Source organism: Protopterus annectens, chromosome 5.part0, assembly GCF_019279795.1.
Source record: "Protopterus annectens isolate FY-2018-M chromosome 5.part0, PAN1.0, whole genome shotgun sequence".
NCBI classification, from domain to species: Eukaryota; Metazoa; Chordata; order Ceratodontiformes; family Protopteridae; genus Protopterus; species Protopterus annectens.
The window spans coordinates 1,925,710,950-1,925,735,567 of record NC_056735.1 but is presented as its reverse complement, the minus strand read 5'-3'; the positions used below and the strand labels follow the sequence as shown (position 1 = coordinate 1,925,735,567).

General features: G+C 43.4%; 1 non-coding gene across 1 annotated transcript; it reads right to left on the bottom strand.

Moving 5' to 3' along the window:
- Positions 1 to 23,653: 23,653 nt before the first annotated feature.
- On the bottom strand, positions 23,654 to 23,726 carry TRNAG-UCC. The gene has a single exon. It is a non-coding gene; the product is annotated as a tRNA-Gly (tRNA).
- Positions 23,727 to 24,618: the final 892 nt, after the last annotated feature.

Sequence of the window (24,618 nt, the reverse complement as noted above, 5' to 3'; positions counted from 1 at the left end):
TTAAGCATAAATGGTGTCAAGTGGAAACAGGAGATACCAGGGAGAACTTTTCATGTCATACATTAAAGGCCTTTAAACAAAAAGGGTACTGGGCACAAAATGCTAGACACTAAGGATCTTGTAGACATTGTGCATTAAAGACACTTTAAAAAAAATAATTAAAACATGGTTTGGAGCATGACTAGAAACCAGGGATATTATTATGTACTGTGCTTTAGAAGCACTTAAAAGGACACAAATTAAGCACCCTTGCTACAATAAACCTAAGAAATAACCTGCTGGATTAACTGAGGACTTAGTGCAACAAGGGCTCTTAACTTAAATATTGAGGATCTCTTGCATTATACAATGCCCAAAACAGTCTGTGATATCCAGGGGGTGGGACAGGCAGCACTAGGCAAACCTCTCAATGTTGAAACAAAAGACTGGATAACAACAGGGACAGACTAAAAAAATATAACTTCTACAAAATTAGAAAGTTGCTAGCTGGAAATGAATCAAAACTACATCTGTATTTTCAAGCAAAGTAGTCTACAATTAAGAATACCATACTGAATCGTTTAAAATACACTTGCCAGTATTCATAGACAGAGCATAACATTTTACAAAACATCATGGAATGTGGTGATATTCAGCAAGATCATGATTCAGTGACACAGGTAGTTTGGCTGTCTTGTAGTCAATATAGCGTGGTATGCAGCATATGCGAATCACCACATAATGATATGTTAAAGAGTTTCTATTAAAACTAGAGAGAATTATTCAAATGATTCCAAACATAACATAGTGATTCAGAAATGTATACAGGATGCACACTGTATCACATATACCTGTTCTGAACAACATAAATTGCTGGTGTACAGGAAGCTACCATACTTGTTATAGCAGCAGCTACAGCAGAGCAACACATGTTAGTTGCTTCTATCTGAGCCAGAGCCTTTAACATTGTAGGCAATAGCCCTGAACATCAATGCAGTCAGTACCTTCAGTGCCTAAACTGACATGGTTTGGCTGGCCAGCTGATCGAGGACTGTTTATGTGTGTATAGGGATATCATATGGGAGTTTGTCAAATTAAGTTACCCTCATGAAGAGTCACTGGAGATGCTTGGACATCCCATCCCATTGAGCACTAAAGTATGTATAAGTTTACAATTTGGACCTTATATCAACCTACAGGGGACATACTAGGTGTATTGCAAGCACTGGTCTTGTATATCCTACACCAGTTCTTTGACATGATGCTGCAGAATGTTGAGGAGCATATATGGTTTCCAATGAATGCAGAGGAGAGAACCACTACAATGTAGGTGTTTAAACACCTGTATATTCTTCAAATATCTTGGAAGTCACTGATTGCATACACTCTGCTCTCAAAGTCCTACCTGGACTACAATGTGTCAGATACATCAAGGAAAATGGTTTCCGCTCCCTCAGCTGTTATATTGCTTGCAATGTCCAGGGTATCTTTTAAAATATTTCTGTGCACCACTCAGGCAGTTCCCATCATTCTCATATCTGACAGACATCTGTCCTACACCAATGTTTTGTGTGAAGAACCTTCCCACAAGTTAATCATCTTTTACAGTTGCACATGTAGGTGGGTACAAAGTCCAATGTATGCAGTTACCATTCAATAAGGAAGCATGCTACCAATAATTGTGTCACTGCTGCATGTTCCATGAGTTATTGGATATGAATTGGAGATGTGGCAGTTAACCCCCATCTGCAGTCCTCCTGAGGCTATAGCAGAGATGGCATATTATACTATGTACAAAGAGAAGTTGAATGTTTTGAAACATTTTTTCAGTCAATATAAGAGAGACATCTGCTTCCTTGATGCATGCAGTGGGACATTACATTATTTACAAGAGAAACTCAGATAAATACTTGTAGTGTGCACCACATTGCATAACATGGTTGTATAGAACCAGCTACAGAAGTAGAAACACATCCCTGCCTGGCACACCATACCTGTTGGGACAGAAGAGAAGGAGCAGACAGCTCAGAGGATGAATAGCTGGTATCAAAACTCCATTAATTTCACAACTAGGAAAAATACACTACTTCACTGGAACGTTGATGGCACATGGCATGCATCTGTGAGCTTTGATACAGACCGCACAGAACTGAAAGATGCATTCTTTCTCAGACCAAGACTATGAAAGTAACTACATGGACTTGCCATACTGTGCATCAGACAATATCTTACCCACATGGATTAGGTGCTGGACAGGTCTTAGTCATCATCATTTGCTCACATTTGGGGGACACAATGACTGGTGATAGCAATTGTACCACATTGGCCAGAGTCATCAGAGATGGATATGGTAACCATGGTGTCTGGTAGAAGGTTCTGGAAAGTCAGGAATCCCATCCTCAACTGCAGAGGTACAACTGGCATGTTGCAAATTAACAGTGTGTACTGTGGTGGTCAGTGACTTCAGGACTTGGTCCATGACAGATATGGGATAGACCCATATGAGCATGAGGAAGTACCCTGACAGGGCATCTCATGTCTTGATGAAAGAGATGTATGGTGTCCACATCCCACTTGATGGCCACAAGCTGTTGAGGTGTCCCATATGGCCACAGGTATAATTGATAGTGTAGAAATCTGTGAGTGAAAGCATGCAACTTAGTGAGGTGTGCAAGGGTGGAACTGGGATCCAGATATGTGAAATCAAATCACATTAGGGGCATTCTTTGGCCTTGGAGGAACAGTCAAACTTTCCTTCTTTCCTAAAAAAATTACCTCTAATTTGTCATTTCTCTTACACATATTGATTTTAGATATGCCCTTTACTTTTTCTCTGCTCCCCTTTTCTCCCACTACATGAGTATCATCATCTACCCATCACTTCTTGGCCAGTTAAGTCATCCCATCACTGGAGATGAGTGTCAGCCAGAATGGGCCATAAGTTAGGGAGCCATCAGTGGTGAGTTGAAAGTTTTTTTACTTAGCCCTACCCCTTTGTATTCACTTAATGACAGCCCATGGATATAATATGCAGTGGGCATCTGTACTGCACTGTTTCTCACTTTTGCAAGGGTTGATGTCAGCAGGGCATTCATGGCCACCAAAATGAGGCACTGCACAGTTCTTTTCTCGTTATCCCCCAGGGAAATCAACCCACATGCATGTGGTGCTGAGTGATCACACTCCATCCCTTCCTGGAATGGACATGCAAATCCTCCCTGTACTGTTCCCCAATCTGGAGTCCCCTTAACTTTAAGCTGAGAAACAAACAAAAAAAAGTTCTTCTGTATCTGAGGGCCATAAATGGAATAAAAATAAACATGTGCAGTAAAGCTCTTTTTTTTCTTCAGCCCTAATTGCAAATGCATTATTTGCATTCAGCTCTGAATGCAGAAATGCATTAAAGACCAGCCAGCATCTTCTGGCTGCACCCCTTAACACACCTGGAGTTGCTGAACTTTTCTTGTCACTCTAGCTTCACCTCTGCTCCCTGCCTGTTCTGTCAAGTGACTTAACCACTGCTTGAACCTGGGTTATGTAGGCCATAGTCAGTGCTTTATCATCTATGCCACCAGTGCAGGCTGATTACCTTTCATTTTTGTTCTCACATGTTGAATGCATTGGTTATTTTAGTCATGTGAAAAGACCATTTGTTTTCAGAAATGTATATAGTGGGATTGGAAATTACTTTATTGAGCTGTTAAGATGCACTCAGTCAGGTCCAGATAGAATAACCAGTCAAAAAGAGACAGAGGAGACAGAGTGAAGAGACTTTCAATGAGAAGAGAACTAATACCGAACACAATCTCAATGGATAGAGGTTTTTGCACACAGTGCTGACCTAGAGAAACAGTACTTTGTACAGGACAGTTCAGAAAATGGAAGGTATTAAGTAGGTTCATAGGCAAGTACTTGTCAATTAGTCAGCAGAACATTGCAAGATTAGCAAAAATACCACATTCAATAGTGCCTTCCAGCCTCAAGGAAGGCAAATGAGATAGACCAGGGGAAGAAATTGAGGCAGCTCATCCAGTTATCTAGGTTTACCTTGAAGGTGGCAAGGGTGCTGCTCTGCTTGATATTTAGTAGAAGCATGTTGCGGAGCTGAAAAGTACATTAGGAAATGACTCTATCATGCCAACATGTCTTATTAGTTTGTTGATAAAGGTTTGGTTCTTATAGGCAGATATTTGAGGTACCATTTGTTCTGTAAAGGAATTAGAGGTTAAAGAGGGTTGCATCTTTCCTGGCTTGGAATGATAGCATGGATTTCCATGGAGGAGTCTATAAAAGTCAAAATATATAGAGATGGCTGCCAATCTGTCCTGATAACTAAGATTTTTGAGGCTGTGAATCTTTTTAATTTTGAATCACTGATGTCTCTAAAGTTGAATGATATGTTCAGACAAGTACATGCCAAAAGATGCACTATATTCAATAGCAGATGTAATGAGGTATGCATAAAGGGGAATTAAGACTTCTATGGATCTGATGGAGATATCTCTGAAAATTAGATAAGCTAGATAAAAACGCTTTGCAAACTATTCTGGAGCTATAATGATCAAATGGTAAGGAATTATCATGAAGACTGCCTAGATCCATTATGACGTTGTCTGATGGAAGGGGTGTGTCAACTATATGGTATATGGAAATGTTGGTTTTACCAGAATGAAGTGTGTTATATCATTTATTCATGCTCAGTTTGGGAATACTGTCTTTGCATCAGTTGTTAATATGGTCTAACCTATGTTGGAGGAATTGTGAGTCATTAGTAGATTGAATACACCACCAAATTTAAAGCCATCTGCAGCCATAGGCCAGGATCATTGCCCTGTAGCCGTGAGAAATTGATGGGAGAATAAGAGAGAGCCTAACACTGAACCCTGTGGTACAACATTAGTAACTTTTTCTTCCAGAAGTGGCATATGTGACTAGCCATATTGGTTCCATCAGACAACCAGTTATCTATCATCCTAGCAACATAAGGATTTACATTCACATTTACCAATCTGTCAATAATACCTGCATGGGGAATAGAGCCAAATACCTTGAGCAGGTTGAGATATGCAGTATTTACTGCATAACTACTATCCACTACTTCAGTTACATTTCCAAAGAATTCACGAGAATTAAGAGGCAGGACCTTTGTTTGACATGGACAAACTGATAATGGTCCTGGGTTTAGATGGGTTCAATGTCTATAATGAGGTCTGTGATAATACGCTCCATAGCCTTACATATAAGGCTTCTTCTTCTTTTGGCTTTTCCCGGTTAGGGGTTGCCACAGCGGATCACCTGTCCGGTCATGACTGGCAGTGAAGCTTTACACTGTTGAGTTGCTAGCCTGGTGCCCAACCTTCCACAGAAGGCACACACACACACACACACATGCACTCATGCCTAGGGCCAACGTAGAGTGTCCAATCTACCAACAGCATGTCTTTGGGATGTGGGAGGAAACCGGAGCATCCGGAGGAAACCCACGTGACCACAGGGAGGACATGCAGACTTCGCACAGAAGGCACCCCAGCCGAGGATCATACTGGAAATCCTCTTGATGTGAGGTGGCAATGCTAACCACTGCACCACCCCGGCCACCCTAGCCTTACATATGAAGCTACTGAGACAAAAAGGTTTATAGTTACAAGGATCCATTGTTGGGTCCGTCTTGTGTAACAGCATTACAGTTTTCCAGGCTTCAAGAATGCAGTCAGTAGAAAAGCTTAGATTAAAGAGGCATACCTCTCAACTTTACAGATTTTCGCCTCATATTTTTTGTCCATTTTTCATAAAAATGTGGTTTTCTGACAAATTAGTGGCAAATCATTAACGATTGAAGTTAGAAAATAATGACCAACATTGAAGTTTCAGGTGACATACCCTTCAGAAAAATTAATGCTAATGCAAAATTGTTTATTCTATCAAATTTCTAAGTCTGTAAAAGCAATATTTAAAAATTGTCCCTATTTTCGGGCCTTTGTCACCCTTAAAGTTATGGTTTTGTCCAGATTCCTTGCACTAAGAGGTTGAGAGGTATGTAAAAGCACTCTAAGCACACTGTGCCCTTAAAACGGCGATAACAGCCCACTACGCCCCATAACCAAATCAGCGGTTGCCAAGTTAGCAATAAACGCCCCTTTAAGTCTACACCGTCAACAGTGAATCGCATGAGCCCATGAAAAACTTGTGTATAAACCCATGTTCGCCAAGTTACTGTGGCTTTGTTTCCTTATTAAGGTATGTAAAGAGGTTAAATAGGAGTCCAGCTAGACCATGCTGGGCAGTGATAATCAGATAGTCTATTATATTATAAGGACCAATGGATGAGGTGTTCTTAGCTTTAGAAAGGGTGGAGATCACTTTAAGAAATGAAGAATTCAAGGAGATAATAGCTGATGAGGATGTTGTCATTGTGAATCAATGTAATTGAGCCTTTAGTAATATCAAACATAGTAAGTTCAGTAAGTGGTTCTATTTTGTTCTTAGTAAGATGTTAAATCTAGTTAAATCATTACATTTTTATGTATGCTTACATGACTTTTAAACCTTATATGGTTAGCAGGAAGTGGGAAGTTAAATTTCAATTTTAAAATGAGACTGCCAGAAAGCAAAACGAGTACTATCCTATTTAAAAGCAGTATTATCAGTGTTTGAAGTTCGATATGATTCAGAAATAAGATCTGCCCTTTTAAAACTTATGCTGAAAAAATAATATAACTTGAACAAGAACCAGATGTCTGCCTCATCTAATTTAAAGAGCAACAAAAGTTAAAAATTTATGAAAGCTACCAAAAGGGGAGCTTTACTTACTTTGGCTCAAGAGACATATATTAAAGCAAATGGAAGCATTGTATATAGTTAATGCTCCTGTCTACAGGAATGTCGATTTGGCTGAAGTAAACACAACTTACAAAGCTATAGATGTGTCTGCCAGTCATAGAGGTGTTTGTTGTAGAAGGAATAGCTTAGCTGAAGACATTTATCAATGTATATTTCTAAAATTCCAACTTTAGGTACATACGTAACATTTAGATCAGAATGTTTTCCATTTAAACCTATAGTGAGTACAGTCAGTTCTGAAACTGAGCCTTTAGCCATGGGAGTTGAACTCTTTTGTAAAATGTATTAGTCAAATACATGAGATCTTGTGTAAAGTTATTTTTTTCTTTGGATTATTGAAAAAGTAAGTAATATAACTGTTTTAACTGATACTATTGACCAGATTCATGAACAGCTTATTTCCATGCTGCTATCGTGTGTACATGAGACAGAGCACAATTTTGTATTCATTAAACAGCTCTACATATTGGGCCAGATTCACAAAGGCTTGCACAGAGTCTAAGAGTAGAGTAAACCTCCATGCAGCCAACATGCCCGCCGAACGATCCAGGAAGAGCCGGTAGGGGCATGTAACAGAGCTTCTTAAACTAGTCCTACACGGACAGGGCTTGGATATGCAAATTATCTCAATTGCAAGCAAAAGCTATGCAAATGAGGTAAATTTGTGATCCAGGAAACCCAAACCTGTCCGAGTAGGAGTAGTGTTATTTGCAGAAATGTACTCAGTTGATAACTGAGTATGGTTCTGCAAATAGCAAAACGGAGCCATGACAGCTGCAAAAAAAGCATGCATTTACAGGAGGAAGCATGCCAATGGCCAAAAATATGGCCATTGGCAATGGGAAGTGATGCAAAATAGAAATAAAATAACTTTTTTTTTTCATCCCGATATCCGGGGTTTAACCGTAGTGCAGTGCCGCGCAAATGCACTGCGTCCTAAAAAACAGAAAATTAATAATTAAGATCCACAAATGTGGATTTTATAGCTAAAATTAATTTACAATGCAAGTGAATGGCAGGCTAAAGACAACATGGCCACCGAGCAGAGGTTGCTAAGGGGGGAAGCTCAGCCTAAGAGATGTAACCAAGCATTAGTAGGCAATCCTATGCAAATGAGAGTTAGGATAGTGAATCACAAGTTTATATAGGAAATGAGCACAGTCAGTAGAGTGTAGGAGTAAGATAAGGGGAGTAACAGAGTAGAAGATATATGACATCACGAGGGGGGTATGTATGAAAGGAGTGAAGCTCATTGGAGCAAAGTGTCATGTGTCAGCCGACAATTACATATTATTAAAAGAGGTGTGTCAACAGGTAGGCCAGGTAAAGTCAAGAAATGGAAGGTGTATGCCTTGGATAACACCAAAGTTTCTTGCTGAGCATGCATGCGCGTGTGTGCGCTCCAGTAAACTTGAGTAACACAGTGTGCGAGTGTGTAAGCGTGTGTGCACGCGTGTAAGCTTGAGTAAGCATATGTAAGGCTGTGTAAACAGTTGTAAGTGTGTTTGCATGCGTTTTAACAAGAATAAGCAAGTTCTAGTCCATGTAAGCATCTGTGCATGCATGTTAGCTACTGTGTGCATGTTTGCGCTTGTGTGCACGGCGCTACCCCCTGAGGAAACAGAAAAGAAAAAGGAAGCACACCAAATAGTAGGGAAGTTACCAGGGAGTACTAGCAGAGCTAGCAGGTGAAAACAATCAGAATCAGTCAATTACCCAGGCAGAACACTAGCCCAGCCCAGCCCAGCACTTAAAACACTGCAAACAACAGTCCATTATGTTTCTCTCAAGAGACACTGCAACACTGCAGTAAGCTAATAGCAATGAAAACTGAAAAAGCTGTACTGAGGCAAAAAATGTTTGGGGCTGCCATTGCTGTTATAAGGCGACATATGCAACATGCTGAGGGTGGTGATGATGCAAATGCTGCTGGACAACCCACAGTGAGGAGATGGAGAAGAGTGCACAGGCCCAGGGTAACCTACCAGGGGCTACATGAGCTGGAGATAGTGGAGTGCTATAGAGTGGACAGAGACCTCTTGTAGCAAATTGTTGAGCTGTGCAGGCCACGCCTCACACACAGAACCAATAGAGTGGAACCCATCCCAGTGGAAACTAAGGTATGTGTTGGCCTAAGAATATTAGCAACAGGTACCTTCCAGAGACCAACTGGTGATATGATGGGAATATCACAGGCATCAGCATCCAGGGTACTGCACCAGTTCTTGGATGCCATGTCAACACATGTCGGTGATCATGTATACTTCCCCAATTCCCATGAGGTATTGGCCAGCAATATGCGTCTCTTCCAGCAAATAGCGGAATACCCTGAGGTAGTGGGTGCAAGAAACTGCACGCACATATGCATCGAAGCACCAGCCGGTGAGCGGGGTAGGGTCTACTTCAACCGCAAGGGCTTCCCCTCCATCAACTGCCAGGTCATGTGTGATGCCCAGGGCATAATACTGAATGTGTCTGCTGGCTGCCCTAGAAGCTACCATGATTCCCATATCTGGCATCTGACGCAGCTGTACCAGACATTTGTTAATGGGGACATCCCATGAACACTTAGTGGGGGATGCTGGCTATGCACTGGAGCCGTGGCTGATGACACCCATCTGAAACGCACACACACCTGAACAGGAATGCCATAATGAGGCACACGCACAAACACGAAATGTAATCGAGCATGTGTTTGGGCTGCTCAAGTCACGGTTCCAGTGCCTGGACAAATCTGGTGGAGCCTTGCAGTACTCACCAACTACATGTACCCAAATTGTCATGGTATGTGCTATGCCACATAATATGATCCTGCAAAAACAGCTGCAGCAGGACCAGCATAGGCCTGGGCCAAACAGCCCCCCACCATTGCCAGGGCCATCACAGGCAGAGAGTGACTTGGAGGAGGAACAACCTGAGCCTACCCCAGTACGCAGAAGGAGGCGTGCCCAGTATGCTTTAGCCTTGGCAAAGAGGCAATGCATAGCACATACACTGGCTCAGTAGGAACTCTGGAAATTATACCTCTCTCTGACCCACACATATAGTAAAAGGGATGCCTAATTTGACACTACCTGCAGTCAAACATGTATAGGGACTGTAGTATGTGCATCCGACATAGGCAGCCCTGCATCAACACCTGAGGCATGATTGCCATGTGTTAAGCAATATAAAGCAGTGCTAAACAGCATTTACCACCATGTAGTATATGTAAACCAAATCTCACACACCAACTAGTACAAATGTGGTCAATGTTGAGTAATATTGGCCAACGTCCAGCAATGATGGTTAATAATGAGCAATGTTGGGCAAGCTGGGTCTAAGTAGGGCATAGCTGAACAAAAGCCAACATACTCATAGTTGCTCTATTGGCCCTTAAGCAGTCTGGTCTGCTCAGTATGAAAATGTAAGCGGTGATGGTCCTCAAACCCATGATACTGTGCACTATAGTCATAGTACTGAACCACTAAACCATGACAGTATTGCGGTGGTTAACCTGTATGACGAAATGTTGGTAAGTCTATGATAAGTATTCCATGGAAACCCTGCAGGCACAGCATAATCCCTGTCGAGTTATGACACAAAGGTGAGTCCTGCAGTAAGAATAGAACCTGACTTTCAACACACACAGTAGAAATGTTAATATTGGACATGTACACATACATCAACAAATGTAGTGGACCTCAGACAGCAACATACTGAAAGGTCACACTGGGCATGCTCACACACTTGAATACATGAGAGAAATGTCAGGCAACAGAACACTGACAGTCTGAACTGGGCATGCTCACACACTTAGGCCATGTTGGAGTACAGCAGTGGGCCACAAATATCAGGCAGTTGCATGTGTTAACCCAGGAACCTCTCACTATCCAGCAATCTGCCCTGTGCACACACTTATATGAAAACAGACACGTATATAATATAGTGGAACCCTGTCATAATCAAATATGTTCTGCAGATACCTAAGCGGTTCATAGAAAGTGGGAAAGCAAAGATGATATAAACCTGCAAACAGTATCAGCAATAAACATTGTGCATCATGAACATTTTCACAGGTTCAGAGGTTGATACTAGGCTATCTGCCCTAGGGCATGTTCAAGCATAGCCAGAGTGTGTTTGGCTGCTGCAACCCAGTCAAATCAGAACACTGTGCCCGTGAATAGTAGGTCACACAAGATAGCCCATTTACGTTTAGTGTATTGTGCCTCTGTCTAGCAGGGACCCAGAAGATATCCCATGGGTACACATACGATCACCCATCCACTTGTCAAGATGTCACCTGTAGGTGGTCAGTGGGTGGCTCTGCTTATGCAAAACTAGGACTACACTTTGCAGTGAGTGGAGCCTTACAGATAATAATCTGTCCCCCCCAGCATGTCCTATCAACATCTGTGTGGAGGTATATGTCCCTGGAGTGTGTAGCTCCAAGGGAGTTGGATATCCTGAGGTGGAGTATGTCCATTAATTCTGGGTCAGATATTGCCTTAAACTACAGGCACACAACACATCCGTGTAGGTGGTAAGTGACTGAGTAGAGCTGGAGTTACTGTATTGGAACTGTGCTTGGCATCCATGTGAGTCCCTACATCTGCCTGATGAGTAACATTTGTGGCCATTACAGTTGCTGCAGGTGTCGGGTAAGGTACAACCCAAATGTGGCATAGTAACCAAGCATGGTTGTGATGAGTATAGGGGCACAATGACCACACGTGATCAACATGTGAAACCATGTGAAATATGGTGGGCTATGTATAAGTACTGTCTAACCACTTTGGCAATGTCATTGTCAAAAGCAAGAGTACAAACAGGTCATGTCCCCAAACCCGTAACAACTACTACCATATGTAATGGATTACTACCTATATGGTAATGTTTGGGCATGTTGTCATTATCAAAGGGGATGACTATGCAACTAATGGCATGTAGCCATAGGCCATAGCTCAGGCACCAGTCATCCTATCTCTGTGAGACCCTATATGAGTATGCATGTGCCAGCTGGAGAGTTGATTATGGCACCCAGTTTGCAGTCATCTGCGAACATGGGCAACCATATGCCTCCTGTGATAGCCTGTACATCACACAAATATATACTGAACAAGAAAGGTCCCAGGACTGAGCCTTGTGGGATGCCATGTGTAATTGGTGTATAGTCAGACATGGCACCTGCAACACTGAGCATGTGGGTGCAATCCCTGATCCATGTAGCAATCCATCATGTGAGATATGTGTCGATATTGATGCCGGTGAGCTTATGCATAATGGTCATGTGGGGCATTGTGTTGAAGGGTTGTGCAAGGCCCAGGCAGGCTGTGTGGACAACCGTCCCAACATTGATGGACCTGGTAACTGTTTAAAAAATACAAACAGGTCCAACAGGCATGATCTGCCCACAACAATGCTGTAATGTGTAGGACTCAGTGTCTGTAGGTTTCCCCTGTCCATGTGCATGAGTCCCATTACAATACGCTCCATAGCTTTGCAGAACAGGCTAGTTAGCCCTATAGGCCAATATTGTCTGTGGTCTGTTATGGCAGTATTCATTGGAGCGGGACCACTATCGCTGTACGCCATTCCGTGGGTACAAATCCTGCAGTAACCCTGATATCGGACAGTGACTTAATGTGAGGGTTACGTCTGTCATGAAGGCCGTGTACAACACAGGCCAGGACACTGTCTGGTCCCATTGATGCTGTGTTGTCCGCTGTGGGGAGGGCAGCACTCACCTGTTTATTCGTGATGTTAGGTAGGTTACACTATGTTGGGATGGACAGTACCTCCTTAGGGGGGATGGGGGGGACATCTGCATTGAACCTGTTTGCCAGGATGTTGGCTATGTCTCTGGGTTCAGGGTATGTTCAGTCAGTATGCAGTAACACAGAGCATATCAGCAAGTGTCCAGCCAGGTACCTGAATTAACTGAAGAAGGCCTTGTGAGTGTCTGATGTGTCTGGTGCAATTGTCCGTTAGAAGCGGGCCTGACGTAAATACATGAGTGATTGCAGCTGTCTGCTAGTACAGATCACAGATGCCTTCCCTGTCTGGGATTGTGCTCTATCATGTAGTAGCTTCCTCCTTTTGATGTATAGTGTATTAATGGCCGGGGTCCAACAGACAGGTCCCCTGCCATTGGAGGAGTGAGTCCAGGTGTTATTTTGGATAGCATGATCCATGCAGTCCACTAGGTGTCCATAGACTGTGTATGTAAAGGATTCAGCAGTCTGAGCCATACTTACCACTGACCCAGGGTCTCTGAAGGATACCACCGTGGTATGGAGAAGTGTGATGTTTGCTTTAGGGAAGTTCACCAAGATTACCCAGGTTGGGCGTGGGGATGGGATATGGATGTCCATTGAGATAAAGTATGTTCTGTCCTTACCAATGAGGGGTATATCGCAGGTGTCGAACATAGAAACCCCATGTTGGTGATGATCATGTCCAATATGTTTTTGAGCCCTGCTTAAATAAGGCAGTATGGTGGCAGCAAGTGCCTTAGCCAGTATTCAAAAGTCCAAGGGTGACAGGTGCAAGCTGTCCATAGGGAAGCTACATGGCATGTGGAGCATGTCACCCCAGGCTGACGGACACTGTATCCCCTTTGAATAATACCAATATGTTAGCCAACTGTTAAACATGATCAGTTTGTTGGTATACTGAAACATCATACTTGGTGAGTGTAAGATGCTAGACAAGGTCAGGGTCATACTGGCCTGGGAACATGATCAGAGAGTTCCTCTATGAATCAAGTCATGTGCTCCAGGGAAGAACGTCTGAGGTTGTACGCACCAGCATGGACAATGATGGAGCCAGTCCTGGACTTGCTTTGGAGTGACCTGAGTGCATGTTTTATGTGGCGGATCCTGGCACCTGAGAGTCAGTTCAAACTGACTATTCCCTTGTTTGGCCTGGTGAGTGGGACATCAGTGTATCTGACATTAAGTGTCACCCATTACAAGTGTATCAAGTGAGTTGTTTAGGCCGAAGGGCAGTGACTGTGTGGCACACTGACATTGTGAACTATGTAATATGTGGGTATTGTAGTGGGGTAGCAGTTGTTTGTATGTCTGCTTTGGAGGTCTTTGCTGCTTAGGCAGAGTGTATGTAGAGCCTCCGAGTATGTGTGATAATGTGGTTTGATTGCTGTCGCTATTGGTGTATGTGAGACTGATATGTGGTGTGTGTGGTCACCTTCACCACCTGATAGACCATGCCAGTCATGGGTCGAGAGAGCTCAGCCTCCTGTATGTCAATATTGTTGCATCTGTCACATATATCTGAGTGTGTTGGGAGGAGGAGAGGGTTGTCTGTGTACATGAGGCAGATGTGACATTGTGTCATAACCACAATATTCACTAGCTGGACTGGAAAGTACAGACGAAACCGACCCCTGGACATGCCAGTATATTATGATGACATATTCTGTACCCTGATCACAAAGTATCAGTAGGGTGCTAAGTGTGTAAGTGTGTATAACCGGGATTAGTGCTCAGGTTTGTTGGTGTTTTGTAAAGAGTAGCTGAGAAGGAGTCCAGACTAAGAATCATGACATGTCCTTCAGCTATGTCATAAATAGTAATGTACACTCATATATGTCCTGAGTCAGGGCCAACTGTACCTTACTGACAATGCCGACATCCTGTCAGACAGCCCCATATATACATAACCACCTCCCACCGACGATAGTCCCTGACATCATACCAGGAGATATCACATGTAGAATGGCTGACCAGCTCCCCCCAAAGCCAAAAGCATGGCAGCAATTGGATTACAATGTTTCCCAATATGTGTCATGCATGCACTACAGAACAAACAGACCCTGCACCTGAACAGTCTGTTGAGCCTCACCCACTCCACAAGGTCTGGAACCATCTAATGTGTTACAGCAACATATGGCACTCCCCACAAGTGTGGGTGCACAACACACCATGGGAAGTATAGTCCAGTGAGCCTATAAAGTCTGATCTGCAAGGCCATGGAGTGCATCATGGCTGAAGTCATAAACAGAGCTATTGGAAGCTGACAAACACACAACCCTACCAACTGTAGTATGTTCATGTGCAGATCATGGTTCCCAAACATGCTACAACATTTTCAAGGCAGCCACCCAGGACATACATCACTGAACAGAGCTACACATGTCCTACATAGACTTTGCATAGCTCTTCATCAGTATCACAGACACATGTCGTATCCACAAAACCAACACTCTGTGCATAGATATGTGTTGACATATGAAGGGATGTCAATGTGTCCACAGATAGATCACACAAGGTGCGACTCACAGGGTCCTGTTCAAGCTGTTGATACCTGCCGACCCACATGGATCATTCCTGGGATTGCATAAAAGAAAGTGCACACACATTCCCATGTCCAGCCTGATGATGTCAGCATCCTACAGATATAACAGGAGAAGAAGAGCCACCCAGTAAAGCACATAGCGTGCCATGTTAATGCATATCTCTCTAGTATCATAACATAGTTAGGTGCAGATTTGAATCCTGTAAGCACTGTTAGTGTGTATGTGTGGGATTTCCTTTGAGAGGAGTAGCCTTTTTGGAGATTGGGAAAACACATTAAAAGAGGCACATCCCTTTTTGAATGTCTGATGATGTCAGCAAACTACAAATATATCAGGTGAACCAAAAGCCTTTCATAAAGCATGTAGTGCGCTGTGTTAATGCGTATCTCTCTAGTATCATAACATAGTTAGATAGGGGTTTGAATCCTGCAAGTGCTGATTGTGTATATGTGTGATTTCCTTTGAGAGGAGTAGCATTTTTGGAGACTGGGAAAACACATTAAAGGAGGCACATCCCTCTTTGGAATGTCTGATGATGTCAGCATCCTACAAATATATCAGGTGAACTGAAACCATCCAGTAAAGCATATAGCGTGCTGTAATAATGCGCATCTTCCTAGTGTCATAACATAATTAGGTATGGTTTGAATCCTGCAAGTACTGACAGTGTGTATGTGCGTGATCTCCTTTGAGAGAAGTAACCTTTTTGGAGACTGGGAAAACACATTAAAAGAGGCACATCCCTCTTTGGAATGTCTGATGATGTCAGCATCCTACAAATATATCAGGTGAACAGAAACCACCCATAAAGCATAGAGTGCACTGTTTTGATGTGTATCTCTCTAGTATCATAACATAGTTAGGTAGGGGGTTAAATCCTGCAAGCGCTGACAGTGTGTGTGTGTGTGTGTGTGTGTGTGTGTGTGTGTGTGTGTGTGTGTGTGTGTGTGTGTGTGTGTGTGATTTCATTTGAGAGGAGTAGCCTTTTTGGAGACTGGGAAAACACATTAAAAGAGGCACATCCCTCTTTGGAATGTCCGATGATGTCAGCATCCTACAAATATATCAGGTGAACAAAAGCCACCCAGTAAAGCATATAGCATGCTGTGTTTATGCGTATCTCTCCAGTGTCATAACATAGGTAGGGGTCTGAATCCTGCAAGCACTGACAGTGTGTGTGTGTGGGGTGGTGTGTGTGATTTCCTTTGAGAGGAGAAGCCTTTTTGGAGACTGGGAAAACACATTAAAGAAGGCACATCCCTTTTTGGAATGTCTGATGATGTCAGCATCCTACAAATATATCAGGTGAACCAAGACTAGCCAATAAAGCATCTAGTGTGCTGTGTTAATACATATCTCTCTAGTATCATAACATAGTTAGGTAGGGGTTTGAATCCAGCAAGCGCTGATAATGTATGTGTGTGATTTCCTTTGAGCAGAGTAGCCTTTTTTGAGAGTGGGAAAACACATTAAAAGAGGCACATCACTCTTTAGAATGTCTGATGATGTCAGCATCCTACAAATATATCAGGTGAACAGAAATCACCCAGTAAAGCATAAAGAGCTCTGTGTTAATGCGTATCTCTCTAGTATCATAACATAGTTAAGTAGGGGTTTGAATCCTGCAAGTGCTGACAGTGTGTATGTGTGTGATTTCCTTTGAGAGGAGTAGCCTTTTTGAAGACTGGGAAAACACATTAAAAGAGGCACATCCCTCTTTGAAATGTCTGATGATGTCGGCATCCTACAAATATATCAGGTGAATCAAAACCACCCAGTAAAGCATATAGTGCACTGTGTTAATGCGTATTTCTCTAATATCGTAACACAGTTAGAAAGAGGTTTGAATCCTGCAAGCATTGTTAGTGTGCGAGGGATGTGTGTGATTTCTTTTGAGAGGAGTAGCCTTTTTGGAGACTGGGAAAACACATTAAAAGAGGCACATCCCTTTTTGGAATATCTGATGATGTCAGCATCCTACAAATATATCAGGTGAAGAGAAACCACCCAGTAAAGCATATAGCACGCTGTGTTAATGTGTATCGTTCTAATATCATAACATAATTAAGTAGGGGTTTGAATGCTACAAGTGTTGACGGGGAGGTGTATGATTTCCTTTGAGAGGAGTAGCCATTTTGGAGACTGGGAAAACACATTAAAGGAGGCACATCCCTCTTTGGAATGTCTGATGATGTCAGCATCCTATAAATATATCAGGTGAACAGAAACCACCCAATAAAGCTTACAGCATGCTGTATTAATGCGTATCTTCCTAGGATCATGACATAGTTAGGTAGGGGTTTGAATGCTGTTAGTGTGTGTATGTGTGCGATTTTCTTTTAGAGGAGGAGACTTGGGAAAACACATTAAAAGAGGCACATCCCTCTATGGAATGTCTGATGATGTCAGCATCCTACAAATATATCAGGTGAACAACAACCACCCAGTAAAGCATGTAGAGCACTGTGTTAATGTGTATTTCTCTAATATCATAACATAGTTAGGTAGAGGTTTGAATCCTGCTGACAGTGTGTGTGTGTGGGTGGAGGGGTGTATGTGTATGGTTTCCTTTGAAAAGAGTCACCTTTTTGGAGACTAGGAAAACACATTAAAAGAGGCACATCCCTCTTTGCAATGTCTGATGATATCAGCATCCTACAAATATATCAGGTGAACAGAAACCACCCAGTAAAGCATATAGCGTGCTGTATTAATGCATATCTCTCAAGTATCATAGTGCAGTTTGGTAGGGGTTTGAATCCTGCAAGCACTGACTGTGTGGGGTGTGTGATTTTCTGTGAGAGTAGTAGCCGTTTTGGAGACTGGGAAAACACATTAAAGGAGGCACATCCCTCTTTGGAATGTCTGATGATGTCAGCATCCTGCAAATAAATCAGGTGAAGAAAAGCCACCCACTAAAGTGTATAGCGCACTGTGTTAATGCATATCTCCCTAGTATCATAACAACGTTAGGTAGTGGTTTGAATCTTGCAAGTGCTGATAGTGGGTGTATGCATGTGTGTGATTTTCTTTGAGAGGAGTATCCTTTTTGGAGACTGTGAAAACACATTAAAAGAGGCACATCCATCTTTGGAATGTCTGATGATGTCAGCATCCTACAAATATATCAGGTGAACAAAAGCCACCCACTAAAGCATAGAGGGTGCTGTGTTAATGCATATCTCTCTAGTATCATAACATAGTTAGGTAGGGGTTTGAATCCTGCAAGTGCTGACAGTGTGTGTGTGGGGGTGTGTGTATGTGTGTGATTTCCTTTGAGAGAAGTAGCCTTTTAAAAGACTGGGAAAACACATTAAAAGAGGCACATCCCTCTTTGGAATGTCTGATGATGTCAGCATCCTACAAATGTATCAGGTGAACAGAACCCACTCACTAAAGCATGTAGCGCACTGTGTTGATGCATATTTCTCTAGTATCATAATATAGTTAGGAAGGGGTTTGAATCCTGTAAGAGCTGTTAGTGTGTGAGGGGATGTGTGTGATTTCTTTTGAGAGGAGTAGCCTTTTTGGAGACTGGGAAAACACATTAAAAGAGGCACATCCCTCTTTGGAATGTCTGATGATGTCAGCATCCTGCAAATATATCAGGTGAAGAGAACCCCCCCCCCCCAATAAAGCCTATAGCATGCTGTGTTAATGCGTATCTCTCTAATATCATAACATAGTTAGGTAGAAGTTTGAATCCTACTGACAGTGTGTGTGTGGAGGGGTGTATGTGTGTGATTTCCTTTGAGAGGAATCGCCTTTTTGGAGACTGGGAAAAAACATTAAAAGAGGCACATCCCTCTTTGGAATGTCTGATGATGTCAGCATCCTACAAATATATCAGGTGAACAGAAAGCCCCCAGTAAAGCCTATAGCGTGCTGTATTAATGCATATCTCTCGAGTATCATAATTAGATAGGGGTTTGAATCCTGCAAGCACTGTGTGTGTGTGTGTGTGTGTGTGTGTGTGTGTGTGTGTGTGTGTGTGAGATTTCTTGTGAGAGGAGTAACCTTTTTGGAGACTGGGAAAACACATTAAAGGAGGTACATCCCTCTTTGGAATGTCTGATGATGTCAGCATCCTACAAATATATCAGGTGAACAGAAACCATCCAGTAAAGCATAGAGAGTGCAGTGTTAATACGTATTTCTCTAGTATCATAACATAGTTAGGTAGGGGTTTGAATCCTGCAAGTGCTGACAGTGTGGGGGAGTGTGTATGTGTGTGATTTCTCTTTGAGAGGAGTAGCCTTTGTGGAGACTGGGAAGACACATTAAAAGAGGCACATCACTCTTTAGAATGTCTGATGATGTCAGCATCCTACAAATATATCAGGTGAACAAACCCCCCCCCCCAGAAAAGTATATAGCGTGCCGTGTTAATGTGTATTACTTTAGTATCACAACATAGTTTGGTAGGGGTTTGAATCCTGCAAGCGCTGTGTTTGTATGTACCACAGGTGGTCATTGTAGTGTGGGTTTTGCTTTTACTATGGTGTGACATATGATTAAAACAGTATGTGCATTGCACACATCGGGTATCTGCGTGGCAAATGAATATGTGTACATGTGACCTCAATCAGTACATAGGTGTGAAGCCTGCATAATACATGAATACATTTGTTTCCTTCGACAGATTGTGCCGCTGCTTCTCAGATCATAGGTCACATATGTATGTATGTGACAAGCCCAGCCACTGTAGTGATCCGTGGCCAATGTAATCTGTGCCACACACACCCATGACACGTACTATAGAGTACTGTGAGTGAGGGTAATTGCCTGGGGTATATGTCACACATGTTCATACACAACAATGACTGGCAGTAATGGACAGTCATTATAGGTGTACAACAGCCCTGTGGATATGCATGCAGGCCCTTAATGTGTTATGTGAAACACAGATGGACCCCAAAATACCTATGGATATGTGGATACCAAGGGACAGATGACATAACACATGTCTGCCTGTACACATTGGTACACAACATACATTGAGGGCTACCACCTATGTGGTACTATCAGGATAGTATGTCTAGTAAATGTGGGTGACTATGCCATAGTCGGCTTACGACTATACAGCATGTATTGGACAACAGCTATCTGTCTGTATGATACCCTTGTGTAGGATATCTGTCCCATCCAGGGAATGCAGTGTAGGCCAATGCATGCATTTACAGATGTGGATGGACATATCCCTAATGTGTTTGCATGTACCTAAGAGGGCCTATATGCCACACAAGTGTGGTCCCAGGAATGTGTGGCGGTCAATACCACTGGTTACAGTTATAGTATAGTACCGGAAGGATCCAACTGTTAATGTGTTCCCTACAACTGTGTGTCATTTGTCAGGACATCATGTAATGATTGGTTATAGTCATGCTGTTGAGGTGGTGTATACTACCAGACTGCAGATCATTGACAGATATCAACAGTATCACCCACAGCATAGTGTCAACCCATGTCATACACACATGTGTACCCATGTTAGTACATATCTGTAGTAGAATGCATACTAGCCATCGAAAGATACCATGAGATGTTAACAATGTGTACAACAGGGTGTGTCACACATCCCATGTGTCCACTATGCACGTACATGCAGACAGTGCACACACACCATATTCACAGATGTACACCTGCTAATTTGTAATGCACACATCACACACGTACTGTCCACTCACTAACACATGTTGGCAACACTGTACACTTCAGCCAAGTGGCACATGGGTGGACAATACATAATCAGACCGAACACTGGTGTAAACAATGCTACAATGACTATCAGAGCTGTGATGCATAATGCCTGCTCAGATATACCTACAAGGATATCAGTACACTTTCCTGTTGGTAACTTGCTACTATTGCTACACTGCTATAATGTCACCCTGTGCATCAGAACCAAGTTAGCCTATTCCTGCATCAATGTGACAGATGACAGGAGGTGGCACAGGTGTCATCATATGCACAGGGTGTGTAGTTGGTTTTCCAGAGCCCGACATTGACCCATCCAATCGACATGTCTCTGTGTGTGTGTGTGTGTGTGTGTGTGTGTGTGTGTGTGTGTGTGTGTGTGTGTGTGTGTGTGTGAGGGACAACAGTACAGCATGGGCCAATGTTGATGTAATGTGTGTGTGCGCATGTATGAGCCATAGCTGTTTGGTTAATGTGTGTGTGTCTGCATGCACACAACTCCAACATGTGGCTGCCATATACGGGCGGTTGTGGGACAGCCACAGACTGTACCTGATAGGCCATGCAGAATACTGTCTCTGGCCACAGACATGGTACCTGTGCCTAGCAGGGGTGCTATGGGCAGTATTGGGTACCAACCCTGACTGGTTGCTATCATCAGAGGCAGAGGTATGATGACTGGACCTATGTCCCTGCTGGGACTGGCCAGTGCCACGTGCATGTGGTCTAGTAGGACAGTCAATGGACAGGCCAGCCCCAGCATTGCTGGGGCTGGTACTGTCACTAGAGGAGTGGCTGTGATCCGTGGTCCGTCCGTGACAACTGCCAGCAGATGCTGTTGCTGGCATGCATACGTGTCAGCTTCCCATCCATCCCACACAGTCCTGGCTCATGGCTAAAACATTGTGGAGGACATCTAATGTCTCCCTCCAACGGCTATCAATGACCTCGGTGTAAGTCTGGATGGCACCGGCAAGGTCACGGATGCACCCTTAGTTCCTGTCGGATGTACAGTTCCATACATGCCTGTGCCTGCATTACAGCCCAGAACATACTGGAATTGTAATACCTCTGGGGGCACGTCTGCCAGGGGCAATACATCCAGTGGTGCTCCCCCAAGAACCCTTGGACATCCGCCTATGTGGTACCATTCAAGTAATCTGGCTATGGCTGCTGTGATTGGATGCATGTGCCATGGGTACCACACTCTCCTGGTCAATGCCGACTGTATGCTGTCCCTCAGCTAAGGCCATTGGTGATGAGGGATGTATTGGCAGTATGAGTGTGCGCATAGCTGGGGTTGAACGCTGTGTACTGTCAATTGGTGGACCAATGACAGACCCTGACAGACCTTCCTGTACCACAATACATGTCTCTTCATCTCCACTATTAGTGGCAATGACATCAGGTTCTCTTCTGCATTCAGACACCCCTAACTCAGCACCTGTGGAAGGAAGACAGGAAACACACTTCACAATCTGTACATGATTTTAGCACACATGCACACATGCACACATGAGCACATGCATGCATGAATACATGCACACATGCACACATGCACACATGAGCACATGAGCACATGTACACATGCACATATGCACACATGAGCACATGAGCACATGAGCACATGCACACATGCACACATGAGCAAATGCACACAAGAGCACATGCACACATGAACACATGCACACATGCACACATGCACACACGAACACGAATACACTCCTCACCACAGCAAATACACACACACCAGCAATACAACACATACACAATAGTGGGTGAAGGTGGGTGACAGTATCACAGGGCAAACTTTCACCTCACACGAGTCAGCATGCAGAATATGTGTTGCTCAAGACCATGCAGTGCAAGTGTTGACAGACCTATTTAATGACATTATGCATGGCTGTGATGCATGTGTGTAGTTGTTCAGTGAGAGACTACACCCTGGAACACAACATGTACATGGACACAACATTGCTGTGCAAGTATTATCTGCTCTGCAATGTCCTGTGCGCCATTACTCAATGGTATACATACCATGGCTGCATGTGTTACCTGTGTGACACATAGATTGCCATGTCTGCTTACAGTGTCTGTGTCCATAGCGAATAATAGTGGACACAGGTGTAGCAAATGCATGCGATGTACAGACATGGGATGAGTGGTGCATGTAGACGTGAAGGAATCCCAATGCTCGGCATGGCCATTGTACAGTGGTTATGGTGAGTGTGGGACATATTGCAGATATGTCGGAGCCAGCCATGACATGGCATGCTACACGACTGCAACATTAAACACCACACATACCAAATGTGTGTCATGTGACCTATACACCCAATAGCATTCCAGGACATATATGTGACTCTTTGTACAGATAGCAACTGCTGTGCATATTGTGTATACTGGCATATGTAAGCACACACATAGCATGCTATGCATATTGCGTATAGGTGCATATGTTTGCACACACACACAATGAGGTGCAAAGCAAAGACTGCCATGTGTAGTACTGTGGTCACTGTAACTGGATGGGGTGTACTACCATGTGCCATCATCATCATCATGCATCTTGTGGTCACTCACAGCTACTACTGTGTGACAGACCACTACCTAGCATGCTGTACCTGAACTGCAGTGCCGTGGCTACATTCACTATTACACAGTCACTTCATAGGTTCATAGGTTCATAGGTTAGTATTAAGCTAACTGCCCTTGTGAGCCATTTTAAGCCTAGCCATTTATCCCTTGTGAGACTCAAACCCTGCACCTTGTGTTTGTAAGGCAAACACCTTAACCATTAGGCCACCCTCCCAACAAATGCTTAACTGTACCGACTTCTTGCATTGGCCGGGAATCGAACCCAGGTCAACTGCTTGGAAGGCAGCTATGCTCACCACTACACCACCATACATGGGTGTATGAGGTGCCCAATAGGGAGCATTGCCTAACATGACTGTGTTATGTGTTGAACAGTGTTGCACAGCCCCATGATAGGCCTCTACCCCTGAAGTACATCATGTGTGTGTGGATGACATGTGGGATACTGAGGTGTGACCTTACAGCGGGTGTGTGGTTACGCCATATGTAGCATGTCTTTGCGTACTGCGTATGATAAATGTGTTATGTCGTGTACAGGTGTTGCAACTATGCCTATCCAATGTGCAGTACAGGGTTGCCACAGCTGTGTCTTATGCTCTGTGTATTGCATGTCAGTGAGGCAGCTACTGACATTACTGAGCTGTGCAACATCTTACAGCAAACATGCATGGCATGCATTATACATAGATGTGTTAGGTGTACATGGCCTACACCTCACCTATGACATGCATATTTCATTACCAACATTGCAGTTATAGCACACTCACCAGCATGGATTGGCTGCCCTGCTGTCACATCAGAGGGACCTACGAGAATATGACTGAGTTAGTCAGCGGCCACAACTATGGCATTGCTACAGTGGGTATGCTAAACTGCAGTATAACAACAGTCAACAGTCACAGGTGTAGAGTTATTATTCGAAATATCAGTATTGCACAACACTAGGCAGCAGAACTGCTAAACACACAGTACACATCTCACATAGATATAGTCTAACAATACAGTTAACTGTCGTCTACAGATAGGGCATGTTACCGGCTTGCTCCGGGTGGACGTGCTGGGTGGCTCCAGCCTCCATGACAACACATGTCAGAGGTTGATGTTGCTGTTGTCCAGGAGCCACACCGCTTAGGAGCAGCTCCTCCACACTGTTGAGGGGGGGGGTGAATGGCCACCCTACCACCTGTGGCATGCTGTTGTCTTTG